This window comes from Corvus brachyrhynchos, unplaced genomic scaffold (assembly GCF_000691975.1).
Source record: "Corvus brachyrhynchos isolate BGI_N302 unplaced genomic scaffold, ASM69197v1 scaffold29, whole genome shotgun sequence".
In the NCBI taxonomy this organism is placed as follows: Eukaryota; Metazoa; Chordata; class Aves; order Passeriformes; family Corvidae; genus Corvus; species Corvus brachyrhynchos.
In genome coordinates this window covers 2,254,878-2,268,025 of record NW_008240033.1, presented here as the reverse complement: position 1 = coordinate 2,268,025, position 13,148 = coordinate 2,254,878, and the positions used below count along the sequence as shown (strand labels likewise).

Genomic DNA, 13,148 nt, shown 5'->3' with positions numbered 1-13,148 from the left:
ACAGCTAAACACGTAATAGTGGAAAGTATATAGACCTCATGCTGAAAGAAGCTAAAGCAATATACTATAGGAATATACTAAAAAGCTCATTCTTTGCACATAATGAAGCAGGGGTAAACGAGAAAAATGTGTATGATTGTATAAAGCTGGTGTCATAATTTAATAAGGGAATAAAGATTCACAAACATCTTTAACTCTGACACTTACTTATTTTTCAGTGTTTGATGAATTATCTCTTAGGGCAGTTTTTCTTTGGGAAGGTGCATATGAAATAGGTTTTTATAGCAGAGTCTCTTGCCAGCTAAAGTGAATATGCTGCTCTGCACATAGCTGCTCTTCGGTACACCTTTTACACCTTGTTGTTCCATCTAACTACGCTGGAATTCAGAGCTAACAGGATTCAGAACTCAAGTCTGATTAAGAAGTAGCAGAGAACTTACTAGTTGTGATGAAATCAAATCTGGTGTTACTTAAGTAATCATCAGTTTCTTTGCAGCCTTACAAGGAAGGGGTAAGTCTCCCCTTCTTTGCATTTGTTTCTCCTTCTTCCTTTTTCTTCTTGTCCTTCTTTTAATCTCCACTTTTTTCCTTCTCCTCTTCTAAATATCCTCTACTGCTATATGTTTTTCCTTTTTAGTTTTAGTATCTTGTCCAGATTCTTCTCTGCATTGAGATTGTTAGTCAGGATACATTTTAAAAAATGTCTGAGGTGAGGCTGTTTCTGGATCACTTGCATGGTTTAGGAAAGTTATTCTCCAGTTCAGTACTCCTCCTAAAAAGACCACACACTGCTCCTCTCCCTCCCTCCAAAGGCAGGTCCAAAAGCCAAAGATCACAGGCTGAGATAAGAACAATTTACTGGAAACGGCAATGAGATAAGAAAATGAACAGTAGCAGCAACAATATCAATAACAGAAAGTATAAGACAAAGAAACAAAAACACAGAGAAACCCCTGACAGTAAATGAGTACTGGACCATTGCACCCATCGGCCAGATTTTCTCCACCAGAAGGAATGCCCTTCTGGGAAGTCAGAGTCCCTTTCCCCCACCCCGGCAATGACAGGGGGTGGTATGGAATAACAGTAGGGTCTGGCCACGCACCTTCCTGGCTATCGCAAAAACTTAACCCTGTCCTGGCTGAAACCATGACAATCACTTGCACCAAAGTCTTCTGATGACAAACCTGGAGCGACAATGCCTGAGATGCCTTAACACAAATGGTGTGCTTTTCTCCTTGGATCTAAAAGTCCCCCTGGCTGGCTCACAGTTCCTATGAAAATTGCTGCTGAAACTGTAATTGGAGGCTTGAGTGAGATGCCAGTGAAAGCAGGACACAAAAATGACATAAATAAGTAGAGATTAAAGTAGAAATAAGTAGAGATTAAAAGACATTAAGAATAGGTAAGACAAAGGAGAACAAAAATCTGGAGAATGATGGAGGGATGCTGAGGTTTGAAAAAGAAAACAAGAAGACATCTCTTATGAAGAACTATCTATTACTTTGTTATTATTACAAAGTTTGGCAGGAAGTATGAAGCGAAAATGCTTTAGACTGAAGTCCTTCATAGAAGGAAAGAAAAGTAAGTTGTCTGTCTACAATTTTGTTCTAATTCTAATGAAGCTCTTTTCCATATCACAAGACACAGATTTTACCATGGCTTTTTAACTCTGATGTGTGATAGGAGAAAAGGTATACTCCTGCCAAGATGCTTATCTAAACAAAAAACTTATAAAAGGCATGTAAAATCTTTATGAGAAGGATGCCTGTCAATTCATCTTTTCCTTTATGGAGTATCTTAAACTGTGAAATGGCAGGTTTTAATTGCTTTGAACTTATGTGTGGAAGATATTTAGGTATCTAAGCTCAAACTGTTTTTCTCCACAGAATGATGAGTGAGACCAGGGTTACTACCATATTTTTCCTTCACATTATAATCAGTCTCACATTTCTGCAATATGAAGGACTGTACAAATGAGTTATTAGGCTACTGCCACGAGAGTCAGCAAGTAACTAGCTTTCATTACAGTTGGAATCAGAAATTATCTTTAACAGGACAGTGGATGACTGTGACTTCCTTGACATTTCCTTCTACTTCCTGCAAGTTATCTGAAGTAGGTGGCTTGTGCCCTAAATCTGAGCCATCTCTGTGCTAGTGTTTTTTAAGTAGTTTTGCATAGGTTCTGATTTTTCCGTGAAGCCTCTATACCCTTGCTGCAAGACAAACAGCATTACTTAATAAATAGATACAGCAGCAATATTGTACAGCTTCAAATGAACACAAAACCTCATTATATTCTCAAGTACTTGTAATTCTCAAGTATTTTGAATTTTAAATAGGCAGCTGAGAATGTATGGCATTTTTTGGTTAAAATTCCACCACAATGAGTCTCTTTATATTACCTTTCCTAAATGTAGCCCATTTTTCAAGGGTCAGTTGGCTGCTTCTCATGTAAACAATGTGTTATTGAAATGTTGATGGATTACTCCCATGGACGACACCCCGGTGAGGGACTGAGGAATGGTCCTGGATTTGCAATGCAGACATAAGCATGCAGAACTGGACTGCCACTCAGTGGTGCAGGACATCATCCGTTCTTGTGCCACCACCCTTTGGCACTGACATGGTTGATCACAGCTACATCATCCACCACACAGATATACTGGGCACAAACAGGGCTACAGAACTGCTGTAAAACTTTAGTGTAACATCCGAGCAATGCCAGAATGAGTATAAATCAACTTTGTAGGCAATTCTGAAAAATACAGTTAGAGAGCCAAACGCCTTAAAGCTCAATTTTGTGCAACACTAGAACACCATTATTAAAGAGAATTGTCTGCTTTGAGCTAATGTATCAGTGACTTGGACACTTACCCACTGTCATTTATCCATGATTTTCTATGGAAGATATTAAAATGGCATTTCAGTCCCAGGGGATTGCTTATCAAAGAACTATTACTTCGCTACTACACCATTGTGATGCTTTTGATAGCTATGACATGCTTTAATTTGAATTGTCTTCTCTGTTTGCACCACACTAGTATGTATCAGATCTTTCAGGATCAAAGGATATCTTACTGTGCTTCAGAAACTCATTAAATCTATATTTGTAAATAAAGCATTTGTTCCACAGCACTAGGTGTCCTTGAACCACTAAAATGAACAGCTCTGCAGGACGTGTCCTAAATGTACTCAAGGCTCCAGTGAGTAATGAAAATGTGACTCGTCTATTAAGTGTCTTGGGAACAACTTGTTATGGCCTATAAAGCTGTAGAAAAAGTGCACACAGTGGTATTCCCAGAGCTGAAACACAGATCTAATTAGACTCCCATAAAATGTCTTATTCAAGACTGAAAAATTGCTAACTGATCACAAAGTTTGCTTTATAGATTAATAGGCTAGTTTAATAGCTATATAGCTGTGTATGAACTACTTCTTTATGCACTTCGTTGTACAGATATAAATTGCTTTGGCTTTTATGTAATATATTTAATATATTTATGTTTATATTGCTGCTATTTTTGCAAATGAGACCTGCCTCAGGTAACCTTTTTAGCCCGTGTTTTCTTTCTTTTTTTTTTAAATGAACGAAAAAGAAGTCAATCTGTTTTCCAAGTCAGAATTCATTTTCAGGTTTATCAGCAGCTGAATACCTAGACTGGTATTCATGCTTCCTAATTATTGAAAAATATTTAATTCAATCCAGTAATACATTAAATTCAGAAGCAGAACAAATTTTATACGCAGCAGTATTTTAGACACAAAACTGATTAAAATAGTAATAGACCTTTCGGGGACACTTCTGGGGACATCTCGATTTCTAAGGAGTTACAGGATCTGGGAGATAGGCAAAAAGAACTTCATCTGTGTCTCATCATAACAACACCTTCTTTGTACTGGTGCTACAATGATTAGGGCTGGCCACAGCCTTGCACTGAGCATCAAGAATATGCTTTCCAGTTTCTGGAACTTGGGATGGCAGTTTCATTGCAGCATGCTCAACTCTGTTGTCATAAAAAATCCTCTGTTGCCTATAAAATCCATGTCCTAAATAGTAACTAACTACAGGACAATGAAATTTTTTTATATGGCTCTATAAACTAATGAGTCCACACCCATGTCAAAATCTAATGCCAGATGTTATGTTTGACTATTAGCAAGCCAAGAGAAGCACAGAACATTTTCTTGAGAGGGAAAAGCTGCACTGGCAACAAATTTTGAGAAGACTAGAGGTAAAGGGGAGTGGAAGTACAATTTCAACAGTAGAGTAACACATTTTAATTTTTTAAGTATGAAGGAAGAGAGCAATCACTTCAGAAAAAAAAGAATCTGAAAAAACATGTTAAAGCTAGTCATCGCATTTCTTGCCAAAACATCCATTCAGTTTCTCTTCATTAAAACTCTGATCAGTCTAGGAGATGACCATTCAAACTATTTTTGACCAGTCACTGCTGTTTCCAACATGCTTACTGGCTTTATGTTGGCTTTTCATGAGTGACCATGACTTTTCAGTACTCTCTTTCAGTCTTCTTTCATGTCTACTTGTGTTATTCTGTGCCATGTTTCCCCTCTTCTCTTTCATACCTATAAATCTATTTTTATTCTTCCCCCAGTGTTATAATCAACAATTTCCTTTCATTTTCTGTATCCTGAATTCCACTAGACAAATCTTACGGCAACTTAGGGATCCTCAATGTACGCTTTTCCATTCTTCTTTTATTTCTCATATTGACAGTTTTTATGTTATCTGTCTTTATTTTTTCAGAAGGTTAAATAATTCTTTAATTTTCCAGTAAGCACTCCTCAGTAAAACTTTGCTTCTACCACTACATGCTTCTTCATGTAAGAGGAATCATCTCCTAAAAACTCCTCTCTTTCTATATTTGCCCATTTGCAGTCCACACTGGTGCCTTCCTTCTCTGAAGTCATGAGATGATTAACTTGCAGCTGGAACTGAGCAGGATTTTTCAAACCATTATATATAAACTGCTAAGAACGTACTTTACTTAGCTACATGGGAAGAAGGAAACCTTCCCGGCTGTCCAAATAACAAAATAAAAATTTAGGTGGCTGAACAACAAAGAGGGAGTTATGTTAGACATGATCCCAGTTTAAATGTATATCTGATTATTTACAGTTGTGTTGGTGTTTTTTCATGCTGTTGTCAGTCTTATATATAACCTATATACTTACATGGTCTACTCTTACACATTGACACTTTGTCACCATTGTTTGTTACTCTTTCCTAAACCTGAGAGCATGAAGGTTTAAGAATTTTTTGTTAATGCTGTTAGCTGGTCACTAAGCTTGAATGATAAAATTTTATGAAGATTATAATCTGAATTGTTACAAGGTTTATGTTCTTTATGAACAGCACTATATCTTGCACATTTTTCTTTCAAGAAAATTTTATAATACAAAGAATGAAATAAAAGCTCTTTCATATGATGAAATTTATGTTCACTGAAGGAAGCATCATTTGATAGCAGTCTGAATGCAACAGAGTAGTGGCCATGCTCAAATGACAAGTAACAGGTTCTGTGCTACCTTGGGTCCCCTCTCAAACTAACCATTTTCTACAGTAGCTTTCTTCCATAAAACACAGTGTGGCATCAGTGATGGACCTTTTATGGGATTACCATTATTTATGCAGAGTCTTAAGTAGTAAAGTCTCCACTGGAAGATATTTGCCTCACATTATCTTCTGAAGATATGTAGAAAAAGTACATACATACTTTGTGTCTTACTTTACTTTTTTCTATACAAGTAATGATAGGAATGAAAGAGTTTTATTACTAAAACAGGATGGAAATGATTGAAAAGTTGTGCAAGTGAAGCTTATCATCCTTCAGTCCACAGATGTTATGCTTCATGTTCACTGCATGCTGTAAAATACTTGGAACATATGGGAAAATTGAAGGTGATTAAGATAAAGCTATTACAAAGCCTGATTTTGCCATTCAATGTTGCGTCCATAGTAACTCCTTGCATCATATGGCACCTGTGTATATGATGCAAAGACATTTCTTAAAGTTGCACAAATACTAATTAACATGAGAGGAAAACTTGTGTATCTTTTATCAATGTGAAGTGAGTTTTTTATTTCTATTATACTAACAGAATTTTCCATAATTCACTGGGTATTTAAGATGTGACATTGTAAACAAACTATAATTCACAAGGGGAAAACATGTAATTTAAAGATGGGGAAAAAAGGTTTTGTGAGAAAGGAGGAGAGCAGTGGGTTAAAGGGACAGCTGGTGTGTGTATGTTATCTGATATGGGAGTTCTGCTCTCTGTTACTATTTTGTCACTGCTGTAGTAAGGCAGTAAATGATAGCTACCAGTAATTCACTGAATAAGGGATGTGTCTTATCCATCTGTATCCATGCGTTCAGCCTTCCTGTGAACATACTATGGAGCAGTCTCTACAGAAAATCCCTCAGAACTTGCCAGAGGTGAGGAGATTAGCAGGGTTCTACAGAAATTACTTTAAAACTAACAGAACTTATATGAGTATGTGTGTTTTTTATTTTTTGACACTATCTCACAAGATTACATAGTGTGACTATTACTTCCTCATGTAATCTCTAAGATAAATTAAAAAACTACAACAAAGTTATAACATTCCATTAAATTCTATAGCTTACCTCTTTGATGTTCTCTTTGTTCTTTTTCAACTCAGTCATATAAAAATTTTGTACAAAACCACACAGATGTCTTCACTGAAAATAAGCGTTCTTTTCTTTTCCTATCCCTTTCAATTTCTGAATCTGTAAGTCTATATTGTGTCAACTGAAATGAATTATGCAGGGACAGATAATGAAAAATAGTATTATGAACAAGTGCTGAGTACCACTGCCACAACAGCACATGTACATATACATGTGCATTCACACACACATATATATACATATATAGAGTGGATGTGTGTTTGAAAGAGGGTCATTAAAATTCAGTTCTGAATGAGTGATTAAAGCTGAACTCAACATCAGATGACAACAGCTGTCCTTGATTCGTATGTGCTGAACTAAAAATCCATAAAATATATTTATTCTTAATAGTGAATAAGTTCTTACATCTCTGAAACAGGCAACAGACACAAAATACCACCAAACTGTACTTTAATTGCATGTGACACTACATACAAAGACATTTAGCTCTGGCTACTATGAATTTTTGCAGGACCGTGTAAAGTCTTTGAAGACTGATGTGACCTGCACTTGTCTTCTTTTAAACGGTTTGATGTGACCATAACACTTGCTGCCTATTTAAGAAAATGGGCCTGTATTTTTGAAAGGAAATACCAAGGAATGACTATGCATTAGCTTTATGCAGCTAACACTGATTGAAAATAGAAAAGGGAGAACATTCACAGTAAACAAATACCTGTATAGGTGTATTTTAGTTTTAGGTATCTATATAATAACTTTCAGTCCTAGCATGATAATTTAATCTTCTTTCCATTCTGTTCTAGCTTGTTCCAAACATTGTCCCATTTGGCACAGAAACTTTTACTTCAGAAAGTTCTCTGTTGGAAACCAAATATTTTTCTTTCCAGGGGCAGACATTCCTCAGTCAAGTTCAACAAAGTGGACCACAAGGGACCTGTCTCTGTTGTCCAAGCTAGCAAGATACATTTATGAGCCAGCATCAGTAAATAAAGAAGGCAGGCTACAGCTGTCCTCCAGCACTTGAGGTCACTGAGCAATTCCAGAACCACAAGTCAGTGATTTAATGGAATTCCCCATTCAGACAATTATGGCACATTTGACCATACCACAACATAAAATGCTGGATTCTTAGTGCAATCACACACCACCACCACCACCACCAACAGAAAAACCCCAAACAAACAAACAAACAAACTGCCGTGAATCAGGTTTTTCTGTCTGGCATCTCTTACATAATTTTTTTTTTTGCAGTTGTGTAATTGAGTACAGAAAGATTCAGAGAGAGAAATTCTTTGAATATGAATTATCATGTGCCTTTTAATGAGCTCCACAGCCTACCATAAACCATGTATCTGATATGAGCCAAGGCCGTTTTCTGAAAGGGGGGCATGCAGCAGTGGCAAGGAGAGGTGCTGGGAAGTGCCCATGAGAAAACAGGCCCCTGTAAGGGCATGCTGACAAGAGACCAGAAAGTAATTCCTGTGAGCAGTCAGAATGTGCTCTAACCTGAAGGGCTAGCTGTGAACCCTGCCAGTCACATGGCTGAGTAGAGATAAAGAAATAAAAGTAGAAAATGAGTGCTTCTTGGTGGGAGGAGTGTGCTTTTATTCTGGTACTACTTATAGGGTACCACACCATATGAGAAATGTAATAGAGGTCATTTTAGCTAAAAAAAAAAGGTATAATTGATTATCCAGCCATTGCATGTCACTACACAGAAAATTAATGCATTGCTCTGAGATCTAATATTTATTCAAATGTAAGACCATATGAATTTTAAAAAGCAATTATAAAACACTACAATCTATTCTTGCAAATTACCTGTTGTAATTTTAGCACTAGACAACAATGACAAATTACAATCCTCATTTCAAGGATATGAGATGCATTACATAATGCAGATCTATAGTGTTTTGAACCATTAATCATCATTGTCTGGCAGCACTGTTTGTGTTGATCCTGTTTACAAAAGAAAAGAACTGCTAAGACATACTATTTTTAGGCTTTTCTTTATCCAGTAAGTATTCTTTAGAAGGAATCATTTATAATCTGAATTTGCATTTAGCCTCAAAACGGAAAAACAGCCCAGACATAATTGCAGCAAAGAAAGGTTGACATCCACAATAAAAAAAATTAAGACCTATTTCTACCTTCACCAAACATTTATCTGCTACTATGTTAATTAGCAGTTAAAAGTTGTTATTAAATTACAACATTGTATGACCTGATAGTTTTAAAATTACAGTTTAGGCACATAATCTAGGAGCCACTGGACTTTTCTCAAAAATGTATAGAACATTGTCTTGCAAGATAAATGAAGTTCTTCACATTTTCTGTCAATTTTTTCAAGAGAGATTCTTCCTTTTTATGTAGAGAACACTGTCAATCATGGAGTACCAGATTTCACTACTAACAAAAGTAATTCTTATTGTTAATTGTATCAGAATATAAATATAATCACAGTTAAACTGAAATGAGTTTTTAATGATTTATAAGATTTTTTTAATTAAATCTGTTTCCTGTCGAGGAAAGATACTCAGTATCAGGGTTAGACTAGGAAATGAGGTTTGTTGATCCTGTAAAACTTTTTAAGGTTTCGTGAATGTTCCTTGTCTTTATTGAATATCACTAAACACTTTCAATTTAATGAATGCACAGATAATAGCTTGGCAATTAGAGGAATTTACCTAGGATGTGAAAGGCTCAGATTCAGTCTGCAGGTCTGCCATTTCTTCCTGTCCCAGAAATATGCTCCAGACACCAGGAAATAAACCCTACAGTGGTTTTCCTAGAGATTGATTATGACTTTCTGTATTTGTGTATTTTGCTCAAATTCTCTGCAACAAAGCTGTGAAGCTGAGTACCCAGCATCACAACTAGACAGAATATTGGACTAGCTCCATAGTGGTTTCTCTCACACCTGGCAGTAACATCCAGGCAGATCAAGAAGAAAAAAATCTCAGGGCCAACACCTAAACCAGACAGAAGACACTCGTGAGTTTGTTGCTTAACTCCCAAGAGTTTCATGAACACAAGGCTATTACCTATTATACCTCTCACTCTCTAGGGTATTGCATTTCAGTAAAAGCCCTGTTGGAGCACTTAGGTTCTTGCAAGCGTGTTAGTCTATACTGAGTATTTTCCAGCTAAAAAAACTGTTTCACTGAAGAGTTCCCAGTCAGCTGCATTCCCAAGTGTTTTGCATTAATCTTTAAGGGCCGAGACACATAGAAGAGCCAAGAAGATCTGAGGTTCTAACTAAGTGGAATACAGGGTTTTTATTAACAGGAAAAAAGACTAACTCTTTGTTTTCAAATTGAATTGGTATAAAACATTGCAGTGACTTTATTACTTTCCTTATAAATTATTGACAGATAATTATCAATAGGGAGTTTTTTCCTCTAAAAACTATGTTCCCCTGCCACGTTAGCTTAGAGTTTCTGTAAAATCAACTTGCGGCCTCCTGCAAAGTAGCTCTCTTTTCTGGTAAAATGCTCATTTCTTATAATTTCTGGGATACAAACAAATTTAATAGATATAATGTATGCAAATATAAAAAACCAGACAGTTCTGCAACAACATGCATGAAAATGAGAGGTGAAAAATGTCTCAATTAGAACCTCTTCACCAAAATTAACTCTTTTGTTAGTAAGATCTTCTGTTCATTTTAGAAAAGCTGTGGCATTCCAGTCACTTGCTACTTTGAAAGTAGGCTGTTCATTGCAACTATTATTATGCCAGTGAAGTCCAAAGTGACTGTGTAATTCTCTTCAGATTTTGTTGAAATACAATACTGACACAAGTGACATGTCTAACAGGCAAACTCTCCGTGTGCACTAAAAAAATATTGAAAGCTTAGGATTTAGATCTCTTTTTTGGAAAGAAATACATCAGAATAGTGGAGATGTTTGAAAACTTGAAACAAGAGCAATCCTTCTAAAGTGCACTGAAATGGCACTTACTGCCTCTTCTGCTTTCACAGTGCATTTTCAAGTAACTTTGTGCATGCTTACATTAGGGATTTTTGCATATATGCAAAAATGAGGCAATTTGTTACATCATTACGGTACGTGCTGATTGCAAACCTTTAGAACTCATCTAAAAAGATGGTAAGGTTACTCCCCCAGCGCATGAGATGAAAAACAAATTAGGTATTAACTTAGCCTGCTGCTACATTTTATTATTTATTTCTGAGGGAACTAACACGACAGGGCTCACCACATGTGGGACCATGAATTTGCATTTCAGAACAAAAATAATAAACAATAACAACTTTAAAGTATGCTGATGCAAGCCAGTAAGGAATAGGATTAGTTAATTTGTAAGTTAATACATACGTCTAATTGTAATGCAAATTTCACCAAGGATATATAAAATAGGTACATTTAGATCACGTGAAATCTTTGTGAAAGTTAAAAAAGAATCACACAACAAAAGCCAGTAAGTCACTTGGAGAACTTCTGTGCTCTCCACGTTGTCTGTATTTTCATCAATTGTATACATCTTAATGAAATAATTATCATCTAAGTTAGCTTCCCCAGAAAGAGCACTTGCCTGTATCTTTGAGAGTATCATAGCTACAATGTGATTACTACCTTGATTATATACGGTAATAAAATTTTAAGGAACTCAGTTGTTCTCCTTTTTTTTCCCCCCCATGTTTCGCCTTACATTATCAAAACCAAAGAGGTAGACTCATTCTTATGCTAGATTGCAGTACATCTCTCCCTGGTAAGAAGTTACGGTATTTGCTTTCTGTCACAATGACTGTTCTATCCTGCAACTCCTCTGAGTCTCAACTCCAGTTTCTTGGGTGCCTCAATCTCTCCACAGCTCTTGAGATCGTGAAAGAGGTGATTCCTGGGTTATCCTCACATATCTGACAGCGTAAGCACAGAGGCAGTGAAGATTCATGCCTGCCCTCAAAGTCTGTATCCTCTCCTGGGTCAGCCGTGCTCCTTCAGTCAATCATAATGTCATTACTTTGGCAAATTTCTCAGTTACTTCCTTCCCCTGCTGCCACTTTCAACTTCTGTAAATTTGCTCCAGGGACAAAGAAGGCTACAAGAGCACAAATTCAAGTGGAGAGTAATACAACTGCATTGTCATCTCCAAGTTTTCAGCTGTTTTATTTTTTTACCTGCTCCATCTATAGACCTCAATTCTCAGAGGACACATCTTCTGAGCAGCACAGGGCATAGATGGTGTCATATCCCACATTCTTCTCTGCTACTGGTGGCATAGCAGACATTTATAGCATTTCTTGTTGGAAACTAGTAGCTATGAGCCAATTCCAGGCATGAAAATGTACTGGCCTCATTGAAAAAATACGTGTATAAATCTGAAAAGAAAAAGGCAAAAAATGTCTTTCACAGATAAATACTTAAAGGCATTTGAAACTTCAGCTTTTACTGAAAGTGTTTAAATAATCACTAAGATAATTGCTTTCCAACTTATTGCCATGTGATCCAGCATTCAGGACAGCAAAAAAATCAAGCAAACAAACCTGGACGTTCTGTGAGCAGCAAAACTACTTTATGTTCGTTCTTTGTGCGTAAGTTATGTTCATCAGCAGAAGATTTTTTTATGGCTTGGGTACTCATTGCTTTTGAGTGTAGATTTTCTTGAATCTAATACATGGAAGGTTCACATTTCAACCTTCTCCTCTGTGAAAGGGAGAAAATCCAAAACTATTAGCAGCAGCAAGCATCTAATAAGTACACAATCTCTGAAGAACAACTTTTTTTTTCCAGTAAGGTAGAAATTAGTCAATTATTTAGAGACAGGGCAGAGTGAAAAAACAGATAAAGTATGCACACAAACATATGGATTGCTCATGTAAGCTTTATTTCCTTAGGAAGTCAGGATAAAACATTTCAGTGATTAATACATAAACAGCAATTGCTCATATCCTGCAGATTTTCAGGAAATAACTGAAATCTGCAAGCAGATTTAACTGAGTCTGTAGCAGATAAAATTAACTAAAAGATGGAAATATAATTGCCTGAGTTTGTACACGAAGTCAAGCTGAAAGATAAATGGCAGTTCCATTTTCCTGTTGACTGTTAAAGCAAATTAATTATCTGGGGTCATGGATTTGCTTCCAGAAAAAAGAATGTGAATCTCAGAATCCAAGAGAGTTCGTAATACGCAGAAAAGGAAACTGATTTCTCAAGAGATATTACCATGCAGACACAATAGTCCTGGGCCAAATTTGCCCTTTTGAGGATTGTTTCAAGGAAGTGTGAAGTTCCTGCACAGTGCTGCACGAGACTAGGGTAACATTATGTACTTAAAACTCTGACACAGTTTTTTCTGAGGATCCAACTTTGGATGGAGTTTCCCATTACATAAAGTTGATTGCTCAGAAAAAATACGATCATGCTGTAACCCTTACATGGTGTTCAGTCTCAAGACAATTCAGTTATTTAACTAATGTCCTCCAATAGCCATGGTGTGCAGTATAGCAGGAAT

General features: G+C 36.4%; 1 long non-coding RNA gene across 1 annotated transcript in view; it reads right to left on the bottom strand.

Moving 5' to 3' along the window:
• Positions 1–8,408: 8,408 nt before the first annotated feature.
• LOC108449033 overlaps positions 8,409–13,148 on the bottom strand; it is an 8,557-nt gene continuing 3,817 nt past the window's right edge. Inside the window, exons 3-4 of the long non-coding RNA XR_001865132.1 lie at positions 12,181–12,340; positions 8,409–12,015 (exon numbers count right to left, since the gene is read on the bottom strand). This is a non-coding gene — a long non-coding RNA (uncharacterized LOC108449033). The remainder of the gene's footprint in view (positions 12,016–12,180; positions 12,341–13,148) is intronic.